Here is a 23779-nt window from a genome sequence, read left to right as displayed (position 1 = left end):
CCTTTTTCTTTCTTCTCCAGACACACCCCACATAAACTGAGTTCCAACCTAAAACACGAGTTATCGTTATTATCTACAGAAACAACCACAGTCACTGTCATTTGGTAGATTAACCAGTGCTGGTCCTGTTAGAGACACTTTATTTTGCTGTCCTCATTATTCTGAACAGCAAATAAATAGACATCTAAGAGAAGAAGGGGGTTTCTCTTTTATCAGATGAGTGAAATGAGGCTCAGGCAGAGCTTCTAGATGACTGGACCTGAGATGAAGGCTGTGCTTTAACAGTTCTCTATGTTTCTTATCAAGTCAAATATTTAGGCTTAACACAAGTAAGCTGGAACACTAAGAGCTATATCCCTGATAGTGGAATCCCACTACAAAACAAATAAAGATAGGAGAGGAAAAAGGAAAGTCTCTCTAGTAATTTATTAGTCTTCTAACATCCTGACCACTGTTTCCACCAAAGGACTCCAAGTGGATTTACAAAGAATAGACTCACAATCAAAATAGTGTGCTTTCTACCACATCACATTAGCGACTTTTCAATCACCATAAGTCTTTCCAAACTGACACTGTCTCCACCCCAACTCAATGCACAATTTCTTATTTATTCTTTTAGACAAATCTAGAAAGTGGCATATTCCACAGGGCCACTGGCTCAGTCTTTTCAACCAGTCAATGTAATTGTGTGTGGTGAGCGGAGTAGGAAGGTTTGGGGAGACAGGATGTAGATTAGAATTCTGAAATTCAGAGTCTCCAAAGGGATAATGATCAAATGGTACCCAAGGCCCATGACTGGGTTCTGTTAAAAAATGAACTGTAAAAGATATTTGGAGACAATTTGGAGAATGTTAATGAATATGGGCTTGACATAGGTGATGATATGAATATATTATCCATTTCATTAGTCGATAACAGTACTGTAAGGAAATGTCATTTTTATAGATGCATAATACTTCTTATAGAAGAAACACTGTATGACTTGCTTTAAAATATTCAGAAAGAGGGCTAGGTTTCTGGCTCAGTGGTAGAGCAATTGCCTTGCACATGTGAGATACTGGGTTCGATCCTCAGTACCACATAAAAATTAATAAGTAAAATAAAGGTACTGTGTCAATTTACAACAAAAAAATTTTTTTAAATATTCAGAAAGAAACAATTGAAGTAATTACAGCAGATGATATTGACAATTGATAAATCAGGTGAGTAGTATTAGTAATTATACTACTATATTATCTGACAATAATGTAGTATCATAAGACTATATTCTCTACATTTCTGTTATGTTTAAAATTTCATAAAAATTTAAAATTATATCAATTAAATTACATAAATTATAAAAAGTCAATGACAACCTTCATAAATTTTCGCTGAAAACCCAAGTAAGTAACTTTGAGCAGTGCCTTTGAACATAGCAAAAGAATACCTAGTGGAAAGGCAAAGTCAAATAAATAAAGAGTCAAAAGAAAGTCTGAAAATAAACTGGCAGAGAAAGGAAAGAAGGGAGAGAAGGAGGGAGGGGATGAGAAAAAATAACTTGGTTACTATATAAATTATAAGTAAATCCTAATGTGACCAAATATAATTTTCCAAGTCAAATTATCTCAAATGAACTACACAGACCAAGAATCCTTGAATTCTCATCATTTATCAATTCCAGAAATACACCTCAAAAAAGCACTGGAACACAGTCACCCCAGAGGAAGAGGGAGAACTAGTGAAGGGGTCGTAGAAAAAAAGGAAGAAGAAAAGTTAGAGCCAAGACATAAATGCGCCCTGACTTAACAATGAGGGTGGGAGGACCATTGGAAAAGGCCATGTGAGGAGCACTCTGCAAACTAGACCACACTCCCAGGATTTGACCATGGTTAAGACTGTTTCTCCATCTTAATTCCCATCTTCATATTATATAACTTGACTTTTCTCATCATTACAGAAAGCTGCCACTTTTGACCTCATACATTCTGGGAAATTTCTGATTAAGGTCACATTGTCCACACAGGGAGTTTCTCTTCTCATGCTGACTCTATGGGTTTACTTCACATTACCTTAAAATCTGCCACTTTACTCAGACCTAAATCTTGAATGCTGCCGCTGCTGCCAGGGAGTTTGCTGGAGCCCTTTCCTCAGACCCAGCCGGGTCTGCCTGCCCGGACTCCGGCCCCACCGACCAGGGCATTCATCGCTATTAAGGGTGCACAAGCGGGAACTGCCTCGGTCTGCGTAGGGGCTGGGCAACCCCAGCCCCTCTTCCCCTCGCTGACCCCTTCTTGCCATCGCCCTAGTCTCGGGGAACGCGGCGATGTCCGAGAATCTGCCACCATGCCTGTAAAACTTAAAGGTCTTTCGGAGTTGAAGTGCTTCCAGAACACGGGTGACGTCTTCCGAGAGCTGAAGGCATGGGTGTTCAACACTACACTCCAAATGGAGGGAAGTCATGAATATGAAATTTCTGTATGGCTCTCTGGTTTTGTATATAAACACACGTAGCAGAATGGTTGTGAAATAATATGATTCATATTAGATTTTATAATTCAGAATGACTAACAGTTTTTTGCTGTTTGTTATATCACCAGGATATATCAGCACCTGAAATGAACCTGGTAATTTAGTCAATCGAGTTCATGTAAATATCTTTTAATATTTCTATGTTTGTAAAAGAAGCATTAGGCTAATTTTATAATTTGGCTTGAAGAAAATAGCTTTTTTCTGTACAAATAAAGTAGAAAGATTTAGTCATTCATTTTTGTTTTATGTGAATAATCAGATCATATTATATGGTTTGTTTCATTAAAAAGGTTTTGGAATTAATTTTCAGGAGCTCCATAAAAGTTTCATGAAGTACCATACAAACTCTCAATGAACTTACTTTACTATGCAATATGAAAAGCTTAAGTAGCCAATGTAGAAGTAGAACTCCTTATTTTCTTTAATTACACAAATGTAGTAACCAACCATATAAAAGTGTAAAGAACGTGGAAAGTATGAAGAATTGTACCTGACAAATTGTCATTTCTCTGTTAATTTTAAGTTCCATTAAAGATAAAACTATACTAATTTTGTGTCAACAAGTGTGCTTGGTAATTCAATCACATCACTGATTTTCATTAGCAAGAGTTATCCTATACAGTGTTTATATTTTTAATAATAATAATAAACTCCTTTGTGTTCTATGCATTTCTGTTATTACATGAAGCCAGTCCCCCCCCCCCCCCCCCAGAATGTTAATTTGAAACTCAGAGATAAGACATAATCTTGGACTATTTGTAGAAAGCAGAATGGAAACTTTAAATATTTACCTAAACTTATTTTAATTATTTCTATGAATAATTATTTCCAAAGTTTTAAGTGTTAACGGTAGCCACTGAATATGTTAGCCAGCTTTTCATGTAAGTTTATTTATGGAAACTGAAGGTCATTATAATAATTTCAAAAAAAATGTTGTGAAGTGACAAAAGAAGATAGCTGGTGATGTCGCCAAGAGAGAATTATTTGAAAATTTCACGTATTGATCAATGTAAATGTACCATGTAGAGCAATGTTATCAGGTGTATGGACTGTTCTTCTGTAGTGAACAAAGAACTTATATTATGTTTTAAAACTTAATGAAAGAATAACTGCTCTCATTACATATCTAACTGTTCTGTGTATTTTTAAAAAGAATTACTCTTGAATATTTTTTTCAAAAGCTGAATGTAGTTATTAAACTTCCTTCGATACATAGAATAAACTTTTAGAAATATAAGTGATCTTAGAAAAAAAAGTCAAACTCTGTTTACTGATGACATGATTCTAACCCTAGAGGATCTAAAAAACTCTACCAGCAGATTTCTAGATCTGATAAACAAAGTCAGCAAAGCCGTAGAATACAAGATCAACATAAAAAAGAGCTTTCTTATACTCCAAAAATGAATCTGATGATAAATAAATAAACTACTCCACTCAAAATAACCTAAAAACAAACAAACAAAAAACCTTAGGAAAAAATCTTCCTAAAAAGGTGAAAGGCTTCTAAGAAAGAGAATGAAGACGATATTAGAAGACGGAAAGACCTACCATATTTATAGATAGGTAGAATTAATATCATCAAAATAACCATGTTGTAGGAATGATAGTAGAATGAATCGGACATTCTTACTTTATGTGCATATATGATTACATGACCAGTATAACTCTACATCATGTACGACTAGAAGAATGAGAAGTTATACCTCATTCATGTATGACGTGTCAAAATTCATTCTACTGTCATGTAAAACTAATCAGAATAAATAAAAATGAATGCAGGTAGATTCTACATCTTTTGCCAGACACCTGTTCAGTTGTGACTACTGCACATTTTGGTAAAGGGAGGGCAGCCTCAGGCCAAGAGCCCAGGGCCTTCCCTTGCATTTTTCCCTAGGGATAATACTAGCAAATGGAGAACCACTCTGCTTTATAGTTATATATTAGGTGGCTGCTTAAGCATATACCTACTTAAACTACTGACTCAGGTTACTGCCATGAGATTAGAAACCTGACAGGAACATCCACAGACTGAAGGTAAAAGATTGGGAAAAAAACATCACTCACATGAACTGCATAAACAAGCAGGGGTTTCCATCCTCACATCAGACAAAGTGGACTTCAAACCAAAATTAGTCAGAAAGGACAAAGATGGATAATTCACACTGCTTAAGGGAATCATACATCAAGAATAACAATAGTAAATATATATGTCCCAAACAATGGAGCATCTATGTACATCAAACAAACCCTTCTCAATTTCAAGAATCAAATAGACCACAACGCAATAATACCAGGTGACATTAACACGCCTCTCTCACCACTGGATAGATCTTCCAAACAAAAACTAAAAAAAGAAACTATACAACTAAATAATTCAATCAATGATTTAGACTTAATGGACACATATAGAGTATTTCATCCATTGTTGAGCAAATATACTTTCTTCAGCAGCACATGGATCCTTCTCTAAAATAGACTACATGTTGTGCCACAAAGTAACTCAGCAAATACAAAAAAAAAAAAAAACTAACCTGCATTCTATTGAATCATTACAGAATGAAACTAGAAATCAAAGATAAAGTAAAAAATAGAAGCTACTCCAACACCTGGAGACTAAATAGCATGCTATTGAATGATGAATGGAAAAAAGAAGAAATTAGGGAGGAAATAAAAAAGAATACTTAGAAGTAAATGAGAACACCAGTACAACATACCATATCTGGGACACTATGAAGGCAGTTCTAAGAGGAAAGTTCATTGCATGGAACTCATACATTAAAAGAATAAAAAGTCAACAACTAAATGACCTAACATTACATCTCAAAGCCCTAGAAAAAGAAGAACAATTCAACATCAAAGGCAGTAGAAGACAGGAAATAATTAAAATCAGAGCTAATATCAATGAAATTGAAATAAAAGAAACAATTGAAAAATTGACCAAACAAAAGTTGGTTCTTTGAAAAAATAAATAAAATTGATAAACCCTTAGCCACATTAACAAAGAGAAAGAGAGAGAAAACTCAAATTACTAAGATTTATTATGAAACAAGAAATATCATGATGGACACTACTGAAATACAGAAGATAAGTAGAAACTATTATGAAAATTTATACTCAAAATAGAAAATCTCAAAAATGTCGACAAATTTCTAGAGACATATGATCTACCCAAACTGAAGCAGGCTAACATAACACAATTTAAACAAATAAATTTTTAGCAATGAAATGGAAGATGCCATCAAAAGCCTACCAAACGAGAAAAGCCCAGGACCAGACAGATTCTCATCAGAGTTCTATAAAACCTTCAAAGAATAATTAACACCAATACTTCTCAAATTATTCCATGAAATAGAAAAGGAGGGAACCCTTCCAAACTCATTCTATGAGGCTAGTATCACTCTGATACCAAAACCAGACAAAGACACATCAAGGAAAGAAAACTTCAGACTAATATCCTTGATGAATATAGATACAAAAATTCTCAATAGAATTCTGGCAAATTGCATACAAAAACCTATTTAAAAGATAGTGCACCACAATCGAGTAGGTTTTATTCTTGGGGTGCAAGGTTGTTTCAACATATGGAAAGCAATAAACATAATACATCACATCAATAGACTTAAAGACAAGAACCATAGGATTATCTCAATAGACAGAAAAAGCATTTGACAAAATACAGCACATCTTCATGTCTAAAACACTAGAAAAACTAGGGATAGTAGGAACATACCTCAACACTGTAAAAGTTATCTATTCTAAGCCCAAGGCAACCATCATCCTAAATGGAGAAAAACTGAAAATATTCCCTCTACAAACTGGAACAAGACAGGGATACCCTCTTTTCCCACTTCTATTCAACATCATCCTTTAAACTCTAGCCCAAAAAATCAGATGAAAGAAAATAAAGGGATACAGACACAAATAGGAGAAGAACTCAAACTATCACTATTTACCAATGACATGATTCTATATTTAGAAGATCCAAAAAATTCCACCAGAAAACTTCTACAACTCATAAATTAATTCAGCAAAGTAGCAGGATATAAAATTAATACCCATAATCAAATGCATTTGTATACATAAGCGATGAATTCACTGCAAGAGAAATTAGGGAAACTACTCCATTCACAATAGCCTCAAAAAAAAAAAAAAAAAAAAACTAGAATACTTGAGAATCAATCTAACAAAAGAGGTGAAAGACCTCTACAATGTAAACTACAGAACACTAAAGAAAGAAATTAAAGAATGCCTTAGAAGATGGAAAGATCTCTCTTGTTCTTGGATAAGGAGAATTAATATTGTCAAAAGGACCATAGTACCAAAAGTGTCATACAGAGTTGGTGAAATTCCTATTAAAATCCCAATGACATTCTTCAAGGAACTTGAAAAAGCTATCATGAAATTCATTTGGAAAAATAAAAGACCCAGAATAGCTAAGGCAATCCTTAGCAAGAAGAGTGAAGCAGCAGGCATCACAATACCAGACTTAAATTATACTACAGAGCAACAATAACAAAAACAGCATGGTATTGGCACCAAAATAGACATGTAGACCAATGGTACAAAATAGAAGATACAGAGACGAACCCACATAAATACAGTTATCTTATACTAAAAAAAGGTGCCATACATTGGAGAAAAGATAGCCTCTTCAACAAATGGTGTTGGGAAAACTAGAAATCCATATGTAACAAAATGAAAATAAACCTCTATCTCTCACTTGGCACAAAATCAACTCAAAGTGGATCAAAATATTAGAACAGAGACCCTGCACCTAATAGAAGAAAAAGTAGGCCCAAATCTTTACCAAGTTGGCCTAGGATCTGACTTCCTTAACAAGACTTCCAAAGCACAAGAAGTGAAATTAAGAATCAATAAATTGGATGAATTCAAACTAAAAAGTTTCTTCCCAGAAAAGGAAACAATCAATAACATGAAGAGAGAGCCTACAGAATGGAAGAAAATCTTTACCATGCGCACCTCAGAGAGAGCACTAAACTCCAGAATTTATAAAGAACTCAAAAACCTTAACACCAAACAAACAAATAACCCAATCAATAAATAGGCTAAGAAACTGAACAGACACTTCACAGAAGAAATACAAAAACCTTAACACCAAACAAATAACCCAATCAATAAATAGGCTAAGAAACTGAACAGACACTTCACAGAAGAAATACAATTGATCAACAAACATGAAAAAATGTTCATCATCTCTTGCAACTAGAGAAATGCAAATCAAAATTAGTCTAAGATTTCATCCCACTCTAGTCAGAATGACAATTATCAAGAATAGAAACAATAATCAGTGTTGGTGAGGATGTGGGGGAAAAGATACACTCATACATTGCTGGTGGAACCACCATTTGACCCAGCTAACCCACTCCTCAGTTTAAACCCAAAGGTCTTAAAATCAGCATACTACCATGATGCAAACACATCAATGTTTATAGTGGCTCAATTCACAATAGCTAAAGTATGGAACCAACCTAGATACCCTTCAACAGACGAATGGATAAAGAAACTGTGTATATGTGCAGTGGAATATTACTCCGTCTTAAAGAAGAATGAAATTATGGCATTTGCAGGTAAATGGATAGAACTATAGAATATCATGCTAAATGACACAAGCCAATCCCGAAAATCTGAAGGCCAAATATTTTCTCTGATAAGCGGAGATTGATCCATAGAGGGGGTTGGATTGGGAAGAATGAAGGAACTTTGGATTATGCAGAGGGGACTGAGGGGTGAGGAAGGGTGGTGGGGATGGGGAAAATAAATAAATAAAATTTAATTTATTTTGATTTAGCTTAAAAAGGTTGAACTTGACCTAGGACAAGTGGGATTCTTGGCATATGTAATGGAAAAGAATTTCAGCTCATACCAAGGACACAAACTGATTTATTTACAGAAAGCAAATACACATTCAAGGGAGAATGCAGGCTATCTCTAGAGAGAAACATCTTTGGGAGTAAAGTAAGAAATATCCATTCAAGGGAAAATGCAGGCCACCTCCAGAGGGAGGGACGTCAACTGCCTTGGTCTGGTGTATTAACACTGATAGAGAGAAAATAGCCATGGGAGGAATCAGAGGTGAAGTCAGGGTGGAGTTACACAATTTCATGCCAGTTTTTCTAGTGCTCGCACAATGCATCATTACTTTTTGAAGGCAAGGATGGCCAAGGGTATAGGCCAAGGACATGAGGTGGGTTGTGCACAAGTTGTGATTTGCATTTCAAATGTTCATGGTCATTTTCTGCATTAAAGCATGTGTTAATATTATTATAGAAAGACAGTGGCTAGGGGCTGAACTAGAGGTAGAGTCGGGAGAGAAATACAAATTTGGGTCAGATTTTCTAGCTCTTGTTCAATATCCTCATATCACATTACTTTTGAAGGCCATAACATGGGTTAAGGACTTTGGCTAGACTTGTCCAGAGCTGCTCATTTTGCTTTTCAAAGGTTCATAGATGATTCCAACAAATCAGGGGGACTTCTCTTTTAAGACTCAGGATTTTTTTTTTTTTTTTTTTTTTTTTTGTAGCCCCAAATTTCTATCTCAAAATGCCAAGAATCAGTTCTATATTCCAAGGCTCCTGAACGAAGTAATTTTGAAGTCAGTCCACTGGGGTACTCAAAGACCCCAAAATGGTTGCAGCCATGATTTGTAGGACATGACAGGATAAGAAATGGGAAGAGACCCTATTATGAAAGATAGTCCTGGTTATTTAAAAGCTTGAGCCTTTTTGATAAGGAAAGGCTCATGATACTAATTATGTTTTTAGAAGAACACATTAGCTGCTGTTCAGAGAACACTGGGAGAAGGAGAGGTTAGGGTCTAGTGCAGAAAACAGGACAGATAAGCTAGTAAAAGAGGGAGAGGCCTGGGTAATGGCAGACAAGATGTCAAGTTGAAGGGGTCAGAGGGATGTGGTAGAGCATAGGCTTAGCGTGCTCTGAATTAAAAAAAAAATCATAACAGATCAATTAACAATACAAAAAGTTTCATCATATAAGTGTTCACAGGAATTTCACACACAACAAAATGAGGCTGCAGGTTGGATCCAGGCAGTTCAGTATTATATACCATGTTAGTCTAAAGAAAAAGGGTTTAGGATTTCTGGTGGCAAGTTTGGGGAAGATGAAGGAAGGGAAGGTCCGGTTAGGTAGGGGTTGTCTTGTTACGCAGGTTTCTCCTGAGTGAAGAGTTGTCTTGGAGATGCACTTTTAGAAATAGAAAATTATTTTACAAAAGTAAATTTCCACTCAAAAGGTCAAATTTATACTCTGTTTGTAGGTAATTGGAGGGAGGGGGTCAAAGTGATTTAGAAGTGTCCTCAGACTCTCAATTGTCTTACACTCAAAATAATCTAAGTACCACAGAGGCATATTGGGATGGCATTTTCTGGAACCCTTGCTACAGATTCACATTTGAGAGAGCATCCAAGTATGAGGTGTTTTCAGGGCAACATCAATGGCCCTAAATGGTCACACACAATTTTAAAGTTTAATATCTTGTCAGCAACAGTGATTTCAGAATTGAAATGGAAGATCTTTGTCATTAGCTTACAATCTCTGATCTTCTCTTCTCTAATGATCTTGCCCCCACTATTCCAGTGAAGCATTTTCCCCACTTGTCAGTGTAAATAGAGACGCCTTCCTCTCAGTCCTGACTTTCCATCTTATTCCTTCTGAAACAAGGACTTAGAAACTGGTTTTGCTAAAAACATTGACTCTTCACTTGAGACTTCAAAGGTTCAAAAACACTTGACATCTCTGCCTCCCTATTGCATCTGTCTCCTTTGCTCTGAGTCAGTCACCTTGAATTCCAAGAACAACAGATCTGATTGATAAACATCTTGTGATAAGCTGAAGCTACCCACATCTGGGTAACAGCAACTTTCTTATCACTGCCAACCAGACCCTGCCTGACCAAACCTCAGATAATGATCAGCCATACCACAGTTTACCAAGACTGAGTGATTATACATACTTCTGGTCTGACTTATCAATATAATCTGGGAATTCATGTCTGTATCCCCAAAGACAAGGCTGGAAATGTAGATTTCCCTTGTCTTCCTAGTAGAACTACACTGATATATATTTTCTGCTTTTCACCATGATTTTTTCCATTTGGTTGATGGAGAAAATGGCCAGACTTGATTCATTTGGACCCCCAGATTCAGACCTTTGATATTCTAATTAGAAACATTCTCTCTGTTAACCTTAGCTGATGAAATGGCTTTTTAGATATTCAATCAGAGATAAAGTAGATGGTCAGAGTTCTAGGAGAGAGTCTAGGAAAACTAAAAGGGTGGTAAGTCCTGAAATCAGACAGATTGAATAGAGGGATGACTGTTATTTTGGGCATAAGGTACTTGAACTTCTCAAATCCTTTATCTGCCTAAAAGTAGAGACTTCAAAAAGAAATCAGTTGTCACAGATCTCATCCTCAGAAGTGATCAAAGAAGACCGACTCTCAACAAATACAAGACATTCTCACAAAACTATTACAGGCCCCATCTATATCCTGAGGGCCCATTCATCTTAAAGTTGTTATTTTTTTCCCATAAGTAGCCTTCAATCTGCACCTCTTCGCCTATTTAGATGGTAAAGAAGTCTCAAATTCTACACACTACTTTGAGTCATATTTTTCTTTGGGTCTGTCTTTGTTTAAATTTTTTCTTGCTAGTATGGCTTTTGTCAGATGATTCACACAAATTCAAACACTCAACCTAGAGGGGACAACAAAAGTTTTCCTCCACTGTACTGTAGACAAAGAAGTTCAGGGATTGTGCCCAAGGGCTACATGTTACATTACAGAGATCAGAAAGCACCACTAGAGGTGTGGAACTTGACAAAGTCAAAAGTCATCAATCTCCTTCCATCCACACATTGTTCAAATCACTTACAATAATCTGGTTCTTGATATGTAAAAAAAGCTATAAAAAACAAAGATCAGAAAAAGTGATTTTCTTCTGTACTGCAGCTCAACATAATGGGGTCAAAATAAAAAGTTCCTGTACTTCCTTCCAATTTCTTTAGCAACATGCAGGAGAAAGAAAATAAGTGAGAGGTAGCACTATTCACTGGAAACATTCGGCAGATACTTTTCAGCATATTACAGTGACGCAGTCACATCGATGTTTATAGCAGCTCAACTCACAACAGCTAAACTATGGAATCACCTAGGTGCCCTTCAACAGATGATTGGATAAAGAAAATGGGATACCCCCCCATTTATGATGTCCTGGTGTCAATATTATCCCCATTGGCACGGAAGTCGCTACAGAAAGCATCATGACTGATAGCAGACCTAGGGGAAACAGAAAGATTTGCAGCAGAAAATAGGAGTTCATAAAACCCTGCCCAAACTGGAAGGAACTCTGAATCTCCTATAAACAGATGTGGGTGGATTTAATAGCATCGGGAGTGATTGAAAGAAAATAAACAACCTAATGCCACCCTGGAACAGGTATGGAAACAACTGCCAAAGGACAAGAGGTTTCAGCCATTACCTCTCAATAAGGAAAAGAAAAGGGAGACAGTCAGAAAGGGAGAGCAGACTTCTATCCCCAAAAGAGACAAGACAAGCCTTCCCTATTAGGAGATTGATGGAAGCAGAGCACAAAGCTCTCTCTGAGAAGCCTTTAAGTCCTTGGGTGTGGGACAACTGGGGGAGAGGTCAAGGTTCAGGGGTCTGAACCACGTCTCCGGACTGGAAGCCATACACAGAATTAGCAACACATTGGTCTTCAAAAAATATTCAAAGAGTAACAGCATTGATGGACATGGAAGCTAAGTGTACATTGATATATAATAATCCTGACAAATTCTCAGGGAGGTTAACTGCCATTGATGGACAAAGGAAAAACAGTGAGAGTCTACACTGTAATGTAGATGCTGTGGCTTGGACACCTGCTGCCTTTACCCTGTAAGTGCTCACAGCTTCCATTCCTGAATATATAATGTGTAATCTTGTATTTGTAGGGAACATGTCTGCAGGTCCCCACAGGGGAGTTCCATTTGAGTTGCCAGAAGATTAAACACCTGTCTACTGTAAAACCTATATTAAGAGGATATGCAAGGGCGCCCTTGTTTGGGAGCGCGGCGGGCGCGTCCATTTTGAAGCTGCGCTGAGCGGCGCGGGCGTCGCCCCGGCCAGGGTCGACCCCTTGCCCACCCCGCTAAGCCCGCCAGGTCCCGGTCGCCCGCTTGCGGCCGCCGCGTCCCCGCCTCGGCCGGGATCCCTGGGCGGCCGAGCCCCGTTAGGCCAGGGCGGCCCGGGCCGGCCCGCCATGCCGCCCGGCAAGGTGCTGCAGCCGGTGCTGAAGAAGAAGGTGGACGAGCTGTTCCTGTGCTGGCTCAGCGAGGCCAGCACGCAGCGCATGCTGCAGGTCGGCCTGCACCGCATCAGGGCGTCCGGCCCAGCGGCGCTGAGCGCTGGGGATGCTGGCCCGCCCGAGGCCTGGCCGCCAGCCTACCGGCCGGCCACACCCAATCCCCCAGGGGACCAACACCGCCACGCCAGGGCCCGCGCCCAGGCTGCCCCTGGGAGCCGTCGCCAGCCCCCGGCACAGGGCGCCCGCCCGCGGCGCCCGCAGCACCCGCAGGTCCGCGGGCGCCACAGCAGTCCAGGCAAAGAAGGCGGAGCGGCTGCCCCCGGCCACCAGCCACAGCATCCCAGTCTTCTACTTCCCCCGAGGGCGCTCCAAGGACATGGTGAATGTGGACGCCATCATCACCAGCATCGAGCGCACCTTCGCTCAGTTCCCTCACGAGAGAGCCACCCTGGAGGACATGGGCAGAGTAGCCAAGACCAGTGGCTGCCCGCTGTACTTGAAGGGGCCGCTTTTCTATGTAGCCGGTGGAGAGTGCACGGGCTACGTATCCGTCCACAAATTCGTGGCCATGTGGAGAAAGATCCTCCAGAACTGCACGACAATACCGCCAAGTTCGTCCACCTACTCTTGAACCCTGGCTGCAACTACCTGGTGCAGGAGGACTTCGTCCCCTTCCTGCCGGACGTGGTGAACACGCACCCTGGCCTGTCCTTTCTGAAGGAGGCGTCTGAGTTCCACTCCCGCTACGTCACCACCGCCATCCAGAGGATATTCTACACCGTCAACAGGTCCTGCACGGGGAGGATCACCTGCACAGAGCTCTGGAGGAGCACCTGCCTGCAGAACGTGGCCCTGCTAGAGGAGGAGGTGGACATCAACCAGCTGACGTAATACTTCTCCTACGAGCACTTCGACGTCATCTACTGCAAGTTCTAGGAGCTGCACACAGACCATGACCTCCTCATCGACCCGCAGGACCTGGCCAGGCACAATGACCACGCCTTTTCCGCCAAGATGATTGACAGGATATTCTCCGGAGCCTTGACACGAGGCAGGAAAGTCCAGAAGGAAGGGAAGATCAGCTGCGCCGACTTCGTCTGGTTTCTGATCTCTGAGGAAGACAAAAAGACTCCAACCAGCCTCGAGTACTGGTTCCGCTGCATGGACGGGGCGCTGTCCATGTTTGAGCTGGAGTACTTCTACGAGGAGCAGTGCCGCCGGCTGGAGAGCATGGCCATCGACGCCTTGCCCTTCGAGGACTGCCTCTGCCAGATTCTGAACCTGGTCAAGCCCCAGAGCGAAGTTGTTGCACGATTGTGCGGTCCACTCAGGGCCTCATGGGCCCGCAGGCCGGTCGGGAAGATCACCCTGCGCGACCTCAAACAGTGCAAACTCGCCAACGTCTGTCTTGTTTGACACGTTCTTCAACATTGAGAGTACCTGGACCACGAGCAGAAAGAGCAGGCCTCCCTGCTGAGGGACAGCGAGAGCCAGGGCCCCAAGCTGTCCGACTGGGAGAAGTACGCCGCGGAGGAGTACGACATCCTGGTGGCGGAGGAGGCCGCAGGGGAGCCCTACGACCACCGTACCAGGAGGAGCTCAGCCCTGTGGACCAGAACCTGAGCGCGCTGCGGTGCGCGCTGGCCCAGAGGCCCTTCTTCGAAGTGCCCACCTGGCTGGGCGACGTCGACCTGTAGGAGTAGGTACATGGGGAAGAGGACCTGCAGCCGCTGTGAGGCGCCGCGGGGACTGTGCGCCCTGGGCCCGCGGCCCGGGTTTTGTGTAAACTGTTCAACTGTTGAGCTGTGCAGCGCAGCTTCAAATGTTTTACGTGGTCACGTTTGTAATTTTGAATAAAGAATTTAAAGATTAAAAAAAAAAAAGAGGGCATGTAAAACACACCCCAATTGTTGTTTTGCCTGCAGTCCTCTGAATGGTTATCACCAAACAATGTTGGTTCTCTGGTGACCATGAAGAGATAACAGAGACCATATGTGCATTAGCTAAAGTAAACATAATTCGCCCAACCCATTTAACTCACCTGTGTGACTGGTTAAAAAAGAAAAGAAAAGCCAGATGGAACACAACAGTGGATTACAGAAAATTAAATAAGATGATTGTGTCACTTAATGTAGCCATTTCCAACATTTCCACTATTCTAAAAGAACTAAATACTCAGTTGGAAATATATCACTGTGTGCTGGACCTTCCAAATGCCTTCTTTATCATAGATGAAGTCCTGGGGAGTCAAGCCCCATTTGGCTTCCTGTCATAAGACAGACAATATTTACAGTGTTACCTCAAAGATATCTCCATCACCCCATCTTGTGTGTGGTATAGTTACAACCCTAGTAAAAACGTTCACATCTAATACACACCTTGCTCACCAATGCTACACCCACAATTTTGATTCATTTGCAATAATGGACTGTAAACCCTGACCCAAGTACAAGGCCACGGTTTATTAGTGAAATTCTTGGGTATGATTTGGTTGGGCAAGACAAAGTTTATACCTCAGTCTGTAAGAGACGAAGTTCAGGTGTCTCTACTTCCCAACATAGTAAGGCAAATTCAAGAATTTGTGAGGACACTCAGTTATTGGAGGGCTTTTATCCTTCATTTGGCTCAATTATTGTGACCCCTATGTGATTTGTATAGGCAGGGTAGTATGGGACTGGCCTAACTGGCACACTAAAGCTTTTAATCAGGCCCAATGGACAGCGAAACAGGAACAAACCCTTGAGACACTAGACACATGGAAACCACTGAGCTTATCATTCACGTCACTCTGGATGAATTTGGATGCAGTTTATTGCAGTTGATTAAGGAATATAGAGCCCTATTGGATTCTGATCACAGTTAAGGAAGAGGGCAAAAGAATGTTATAACTTGTTGAGAAGACAATCATGTGCCACTTAATTTGTTCTTCTTGCTATGGAGCCCATTGCACAGAAATACCCACTCAAGATTATACAACAGGCAAAGATAAGATGGCTGGAGGAAGACCCATCAGGGGAAATTGACACTTGACTACGTCACATATTAAAGTGTGCTGGTCAGAAGATCATGTGAGCCTCTGTGACACTCTGGAAACTGCCCCTAAAGATGTCTGATGTTGCTGCTGCATGCCAGAACTGTCTTGCCTGCTCTTGGCATTACCACTGTTTCACACAGCTTTTTCATTGCTGTGACCTTAAGTCCTGACAAGAACACGCAGAGGAGGAAAATTTTATTTGGAGCTTACAGTTTCAGAGGTTCAATCCATAGATGGCCAACTCCATTACTCTGAGTCTGAGACAAGGCAGAACATCATGGCAGGTGGGCACAAAGCAGAGGAAAACAGCTCAGGACATGGCAATCAGGAAACAGAGGGAACTCCATTCACCAGAGGAAAAATATACACCCAAAAATCATACCCCCAGTGACTTACCCCCTTAAGCCCACATCCTTCCTGTCTAAAGTTACTGCCAAGTTAATACACATCAGTGGATGAATCCACTGATTAGGTCAGTCAAGACTAGGTCAAGACTCTCATAATCATTTCACGTCTGAAAATTCTTGCATTGTCTCATGCATGAGTTTTTGAGGGATAGCACATATCCAAATCATAGCATTTGTGATGACAAAATGCCACCAAGGTGCACACCAAGGAAAGTTACACCCCACTTCAGCAAGGGCAGGTAGACTTATATTGAATCTCTCCCCTTATCAGAAGAAACCAAATATGCATTGACTTGTGTGGTCATGGACAGGCTTGATGCAGTCCTTTCCCAGCAAATGAGCCAGTGCAAAGGAACTATTAAGGGACCGATCGACTGAATGCCATCTATAGTACACCACAGGTACTTGAGAGTGACCAAGGAACTCATTTCACAGGTCATAACACTGGCCTCAAGACTGGTACATACCAGGGACTTTCATACAATCCAGGAGAAGCTGGATTAATTGAAAGAACGAATGGCCTGCTGAAACAAGCCTCAAGAACTGTGAACAACTCCATGCAGGGTGGAGTGCTCATCTTCCTGAGGCACTGAGGACGCTAAGTGAGCCAACAGACAGCAGTGGCCTGCAGCCATTTCTACGTTATCTCACCCATGGTTACAGAAAAGGACACTTCCACTGAAGTTTAAGATACAAGTAACAATTTACTGCCACTTGATCCTCAAGACAGAATTACAAACAAGGTGCATTAGTTGTCCTTGGACTATATGAGTAAACTCCCAGTTGTTTGCTTTACTGACTGACTCCTTGAGAAGAAGAAGACTATCTAAATTTATAAGTAAAACCTAATATCTTGGGAATCTGGCCCTCAAAGTTTAGGTAATATTACCCTTGGATGTCATCACCCAAGGAACACTTTGTATTAGTGTATAGTGGTTACATATTCCAAAGGCAACTTATTTTTTCTGTGCCCCTGAAGTACAAACAATAGATTGAGTGGTTCACTTACCTAGCCAAGCCTACTATGTAGGCTAATTTACTAACACAAGATTGTGCAATATCATGAATATTGCTTCATGGAGCTGACTTAAGGCTATTTGTACCTATTAAACATTTGCATGTTCTTCATATGTTAATAACAACTAACCTATTCCTGAACTGGCAACAGAAATTTCATTTCACATCAAACACACTGACTGCTGGATCCACTGGAACTCCCTATGACTGCAGCACAAGACCTTCCCTTGACAGTCCAACCTGCAAATGAAATGGAACGGACTTTGATAGTGGCACACGCCTGTAATCCCAGTGACTTGGGAGGTTGAGGCAGGAGGAGTGCAAGTTCAAAATCCGTCTCAGAAACTTTGTAAGGCCCTAAGCAACTTAGGGAGACCCTGTCTCAAAATAAAAAATAAAACAGGCTGGAGATGCGGCTCAGTGTTTAAGTACACGCCTGAGTTCAATCCCTGGCACCAAAAAAAAAAAAAAAAAAAAAAAAAGAACTGGGTTAAAACATAATACCTCTCGTGCTTTAACCCATGTGTCTAAACAAAGTAATGCTATCTTAATAATGCTATCTTAATTAACTTAGCATGTTTGCTAACAGGTGCTTGCTCTTTGTATTGCCCTTGTAACATATGGGTGAAATGTGCTTCCAGAGCCCTGTCCTGAGGGCTTCACAGAAAGCATGGAATGATCAGAGACTCTGAGGGACTGAAGGGGATTTCAAGGCACTGAAGGGGTAGAGTGTTGGATCAAAGAGTACCCAGGAAAGCTTGCAGTAAGAGAAGCTCTCTAATATGATAATGTGCTTACTGAAATAAGCCAACCCCAAAAACCAAAGACTGAATGTCCTCTCTGAAATGCAGATGCTAATTCACAATAAGGGGTAGGGGGCAAGGGAAGAATAGAGTTACTTTAGATTAGGTAGAGGGAAGGGAAGGGAAAGGAGGGGTGGTGGGGTAGGAAGGATAGCAGAGCTAATCTGACATTATTATCCTATATACATGTAAGACTATACAACCAGTGGGATTCTACATCATGTAACAATCAGAAGAATGAAAAGTCATACTCCATTTATGTATGCATTCTACTTCCATGTATAACTAATTAGAACGAACTAAAAAATACATTTAGAAAATTTAAAAACAAACATGAGAATGAAGGAAATGGAGAGGGGAAAAGGATCATTTCCCTTATCCCCTGTCTTTAAGAGAGGATCTAAATAGAGTGACCCTGGTTGTAGAGTAATGTACTCAAAAAACCTCTGAGGAAATGCACCTGTGCAGTGCGCATGCGGCCTGTCCTATTTATGCCCCATGTCTGTAAGGTGCAGTGTGGCCCTCCATTGTACCCTGGCACCTGCCACGAAGGATTAGTAAGTATGTAATAAAATGTCCAAAATCTCTCTATTGTGCCCCCTAAGTTCTTTCTTTGGGATCAGTAAACACTATGCTTGGGGCACTTCCAACCCTGGGGTTGAACACTCAGCACCTGAAATGTAATCATGTGCCTGAGAAATTCAACTTTTAATATTGCTTAATTTCAAGTCAATTTTCACATACGGTTGGTGGCTGTCATATTGAACACTGCAAAGTCACACTTTACTAGGATGTAATTCTTATTGCTGGGTTAGTTATAAATAAGGAAATTTTATAATAACATAAATGACACAAATGCAATATCAAATGTCAAAGAAATCCATTCCTGTTCTCAAGACAACACAAAACTCACCTGCAATCCCAGCAACTTGAGAGGCAAGGCGCAGGAGGATCACTAGTCAATCCAACCTCAGCAACTTAGTGAGACCCTGTCACAAAATAAAAAACAAAAAGGGGCTGGGTATGCAGTTTAATGGTAAAGCAGCCCTTGATTAAATCCCAGTACAAAACACACACACACACACACACACACACACACACAAGGATATTTTATTTCCTTCAAAAATAGGAAAGTGCTAAAAACATATAGGAAGGTGCTACATACTTTAGGTCAAGACTAATATTTATCAAATGAGCAACTGTCACACTAGTCTAAAAGAAAGTGCTTCTGTTTTTTAGAATACTTTTCTGTTCACTAAACTATGGATCTGATCTTTAAGCAGAATTCACATTTTGTTACCAAAACACAACATTTCATTCCTGGGTTTCCTACTCTTGTATTCAATATTTCCAATAGCAATGGGAGGTCAATGAAAAAAAAATAAGACCAATTTTAATAACCATAATTCCACTGGGGTGCCCCCCAGTGTTCTGAAGTGTTCTTCTGAGTGTTCTGAAGATTCTTAAGGAAGTATGCCAGTATTTACGTTAAACAATTTAGCATTAAAATGCTCTTCAGGTAGAGGTTATAGAGCAAGAACTTTCGCATTCTCTTGTTCTTTGCCCTCAACTGGTAACTATACTATAAGTACATAAGAGAATCACATTTATAGAGGTTTCTCCTTTAAAATATCCTACAAAACTGTAAATTTTAAAAATTATATTTGCATTTGAAAATGGAAGCCAGGTGCAGAGGTTCATGCCTATAATCCCATCTACTCAGAAGGCTGAAGCAGAAGGATAACAAGTATGAGGCTAGCCTGGACAACTTAGTGAAACCTTGTCTTAACATAGAAAAATTAAAAAGTTGGTTATATATCACAATGCTAGAATGTCCTTGAGTTCGATACCCAGTAACACAAAGTAATAATAATTATTAAATTAAAGATTAAATCACAGCAAACCACAGATATTATAATTGCTACCAAGAAGTGACTGGCAATCATGTTAAGCAGACTTTTAGAACTCCTCTAGGTATGTTAGATTCCGGTAATGAATATACCAGAAGCTCATCTTATTGAAAAACCAATGTCCAATAGAGAAGTATTGGGAAGACAGAAAAGCTTTATTCAGTGGCCAATGTATGGAAAAGAGGAACATTTGCTCACAAATTAGCATCTCAACTCCAGGGGGTTGAAAGTTTACAGATATAAAATAAAAATAATGAGAGAGACAGATAGGCTAATAAAAGGAAATGTTCATGTCTTTTCTGGGAATTGACAGAGAACTTCCACAAACTCCATGACCCTCTTTTCTCTCCTTTCATGGTCTGTTGCTTCCAGTCATAGTGGCTGGTAGGAACTTTTATCCTTGAAGTGGGGAGAGAGAAAACCTAGAAAAGTTTAAGCCAAGTTATCCCTGTATTATAGTTTTGGACAAAACATTTCTCAAATGATCAGCATGTCTATATGCAGAGCTGAGTAGAATTTGACCCAAATGTTAAGGTGACAAAAGAGAAAGACATAATGTAAAGATTAAGGAATGATTAAGTAAATAATATTAAGTAAATTAAGTAATTGTTATGGTTTGGATCTGGATTGTCCCCCCAAGACTCATGTGTTGAGGGCAGTGGGTCCTTGCAAACATGTCCTTGAGAAGCGTACTTTGTCCCCAACACTCTTTTCTCCCACTACCTGAGAGGTGGGCAGCCTGCTCTGCTCTGCCACATGCTCCCATTACCACAATATTTTAGCTCAGGCACAAAACAATGGAGCTAGGTCACCTGAAATCTAAAGAATCATTAACCACTATAAATCTTTCCTCCTTTAAGTTGTTTTTCTCAGGCATATTGTCACAGCAATGAAAGTTAACATTAGAATCATATTTGTAGATTTGAGGAGAGGGTATAAGGGAGTGAGGAGGTAGGCAGATGCTGAGGGAGAATCATTACACGTTCTCATTCCCTCACAAGGCCAGTCCCACCAAATTTGCACTGTTGGAAGATGAGAAGAAGGGGGAAAGAGGTGAGGATGTTAGAATCCTGAGATCAAAGAGGAAAATAAGAGAAACAGGCAACTCTCAGCTGAACCTCTGAGTTAGAATTTACTGAACAATACAGAGCACTAAGTTTAAAACAAAGTCCTTCCACAACAATCTAATAAATGTCACTATATGAAGGTGAAGATTCCTGTACCCTTTCATTTTATAATTTAATAATTGTAATCACAGACACAATTGTGGACAGAAAGTCAGAATTGGAAAGCAGCACTACTTCTCAAAATTCTGATGAGAACTGCAGTTTAAAAAAAAAGTCTTTTCCACCATAACCTAGTACACAAAGGTGCATGTGTGCATGTGCATGTCCTCCCTAAAATAATTATGACATGGTACCCTATAAACCATGAGTAAAGACATTGACTCAGACCAAATAATGTCTCTTTATGTGTGCAGTACTACATCATTCCTAGTATGACTAACATCATTGCTACTATGACTAAATGAAATATGGGTTTGAAATTTAACTGAACCCATTTACCATAGTGAATTAAATCATCAGATAGTAAAATTATAACTAGGACAGGGTGTTCCAAATATTCTAGATATTAAGGGGTACTCTGAGCTTGCAGAAAAAAAAGCATGGGTAACAAATATATTGCATAAAACCTTTATTTTCAGAATGAGGAAGCAGGCTCAAAGACTTGCCCCAAGAGGACAAAGGGAAGGCATCATAATTCACTGGAGGACACTTCAATCATCTCAAAGATAAGAGTCTCTGCATAGCTTCCCTTCATATACATTGTTATTATCCAAGACATAGTTTAATTAAGCTAATAAAATATTTCTGATTTCTTAGAAGATTCTAATCATTTGAAAAACTGCTAAATCCTGCCAATTTCAACTTTTTCTCATAAAAGATCAAATTCAAATTGACTACATCAGTCAGGTTCTCTTTGGTGCATGAAATTGAAGGGAATACTAGTCTTTGTAGAGATGTACTTTCAAGGTCACAAACCCATTAAAATAAAAAGTTCTAGGGCTGGGCGGTGGGTAGCTCTACGGAGAATGCTTGTTTAGCATTCATGAGATCCTAGGTTCTCGCCTCAATGCCGAATCCAACTCAAAAGTAACTTTAAGCAGCATAGTGCCCATATCTTGGTTTTAAATACCACTCTAAATAAGTAACCAGAATGCCTTGAAGAAATGGATCATTCCAGAGTCAGGTTATGGGTAATACAAAATGAACTGGGAGTACTTCATGGCATCAGAAGGTAAGGAAATGCTTTTAAAGTTAAGAAACAAAGCAAGATGATATGTCAGAGTGGCACATGGCCCAGTCTGGAAGAAGAGGACCTGGTAGGAAAAGTTGGAACAATTTGAGAAGCAAATTAAGTAAAAATAATATTGGAGTATAACCCACGTAATAGAATAAACATCCATAAGTTGGTGTTGATACAAATATTTGGATAAACAAGGGGAAATGGACAGCTCTTCCTTACAGAAAAAAATTCAAAACATAGAAATAATGAAACCTTTTTCACAGCCACCATTAGGTTGACAAATTACAACATGTTCCACAAGAGGATGCCAAAATTAGTGAACAGAAGTTCAAGGGGAAATGATATTTGCATAGTCCAAGATTTTCAACCAAGATATTTCTTAATTACAATGGAGAAAAAAATAATATTTCTATCTTGAGATCCTGGCAAACATCACCTTCACAAGGTTAACATCATCAGTAATAAAACACATTGACCTCACACACCCCTGACACAATGCACTGAGCAGAGCCCCTCTGTGGCATTTTTCCTGAAAGTCAGAACCTCAATATAGACATAAGAAAACATCAAAGAAATACAAATGAGGTGCATTCTACAAATTAACCGACTGGTATCTTCACTGAAGTCAAGATATGAGATCTTGGTTAAAGAATAGAGGTTAAAGAACCATCACAGAGGGCTGGGGCTGTAGCACACCTGAGGCACAGGGTTCAATCCTCAGCACTGCATAAAAATAAATAAATAAAATAAAGGTATTGTGTCCATCTACAACTAAAAATATTTTTTAAAAGAAGAACCATCATAGATTGGAGGAAATTAAATATGTCAGAATTAATTGCATTGTGGATCCTGGATGAAAAAAAAAATAATGGAAAGACAAGAGAAATTGAAATGAAGTATATAGTTAGTAGCATTATAATTAATTTAATTAATAGGATTATAGTATTATGCCAATGTTAATTTATTAGTTTTGACAATTCTACTATAGTTATTCAAGATTTTTTGTTATGTTGTGTTTTGTTTTGAGTTTGATGTGTGTTTGTGTGTGTGTGAGAAAAACATAAAAAAACTTTAATCAGTATAGTTACACTGGGAAGACAAGGGTCGCATGTCTTTAGCTCTTTCTTCAAGGGACTGACAATGACTTTCAGGTTTTATAGAAAGGGGAATGAGGGCAAGGACTGGCGGTTTGCGTAGTTGGAGGCTTTTCACAGCTGACCAAGCAAGTGATATTAATTCAGCGGAGTCGATCATTATCTCCGTATTGGTCAGGTGTGGCCTTATCCCAATAAAAAAGTTGTCCTTGCCTTGGGTGTAGCTTCCACTGATCACATGTCCTGAATTACCTTGTCCCTGGAATCAAAGTTCACTCAGAGAAAAAGGGATAGATGTAAAACGAAGGCGAATGTGCCTGCTTTTAGTCACACATCAGACATTTGCAAGCGAAAGT

General features: G+C 39.7%; 1 protein-coding gene and 1 pseudogene across 2 annotated transcripts in view; one reads left to right on the top strand and one right to left on the bottom strand.

The window, feature by feature from the left end:
* LOC306669805 (broad substrate specificity ATP-binding cassette transporter ABCG2-like) overlaps positions 1-23779 on the bottom strand; it is a gene marked incomplete at its 3' end in the record, with an annotated part of 107383 nt that overhangs the window by 6724 nt on the left and 76880 nt on the right. The window lies entirely within an intron of this gene.
* On the top strand, positions 12807-14584 carry LOC306669263 (serine/threonine-protein phosphatase 2A regulatory subunit B'' subunit beta-like; annotated as a pseudogene). The gene is made up of 2 exons: positions 12807-14252; positions 14289-14584. The product of its transcript is annotated as a serine/threonine-protein phosphatase 2A regulatory subunit B'' subunit beta-like (transcript).

Source organism: Sciurus vulgaris (genome assembly GCF_902686455.1).
Source record: "Sciurus vulgaris genome assembly, chromosome: 9".
NCBI lineage: Eukaryota > Metazoa > Chordata > Mammalia > Rodentia > Sciuridae > Sciurus > Sciurus vulgaris.
Note: the sequence above shows the minus strand (reverse complement) of the source record. Positions and strands in the feature narration are given on the sequence as shown.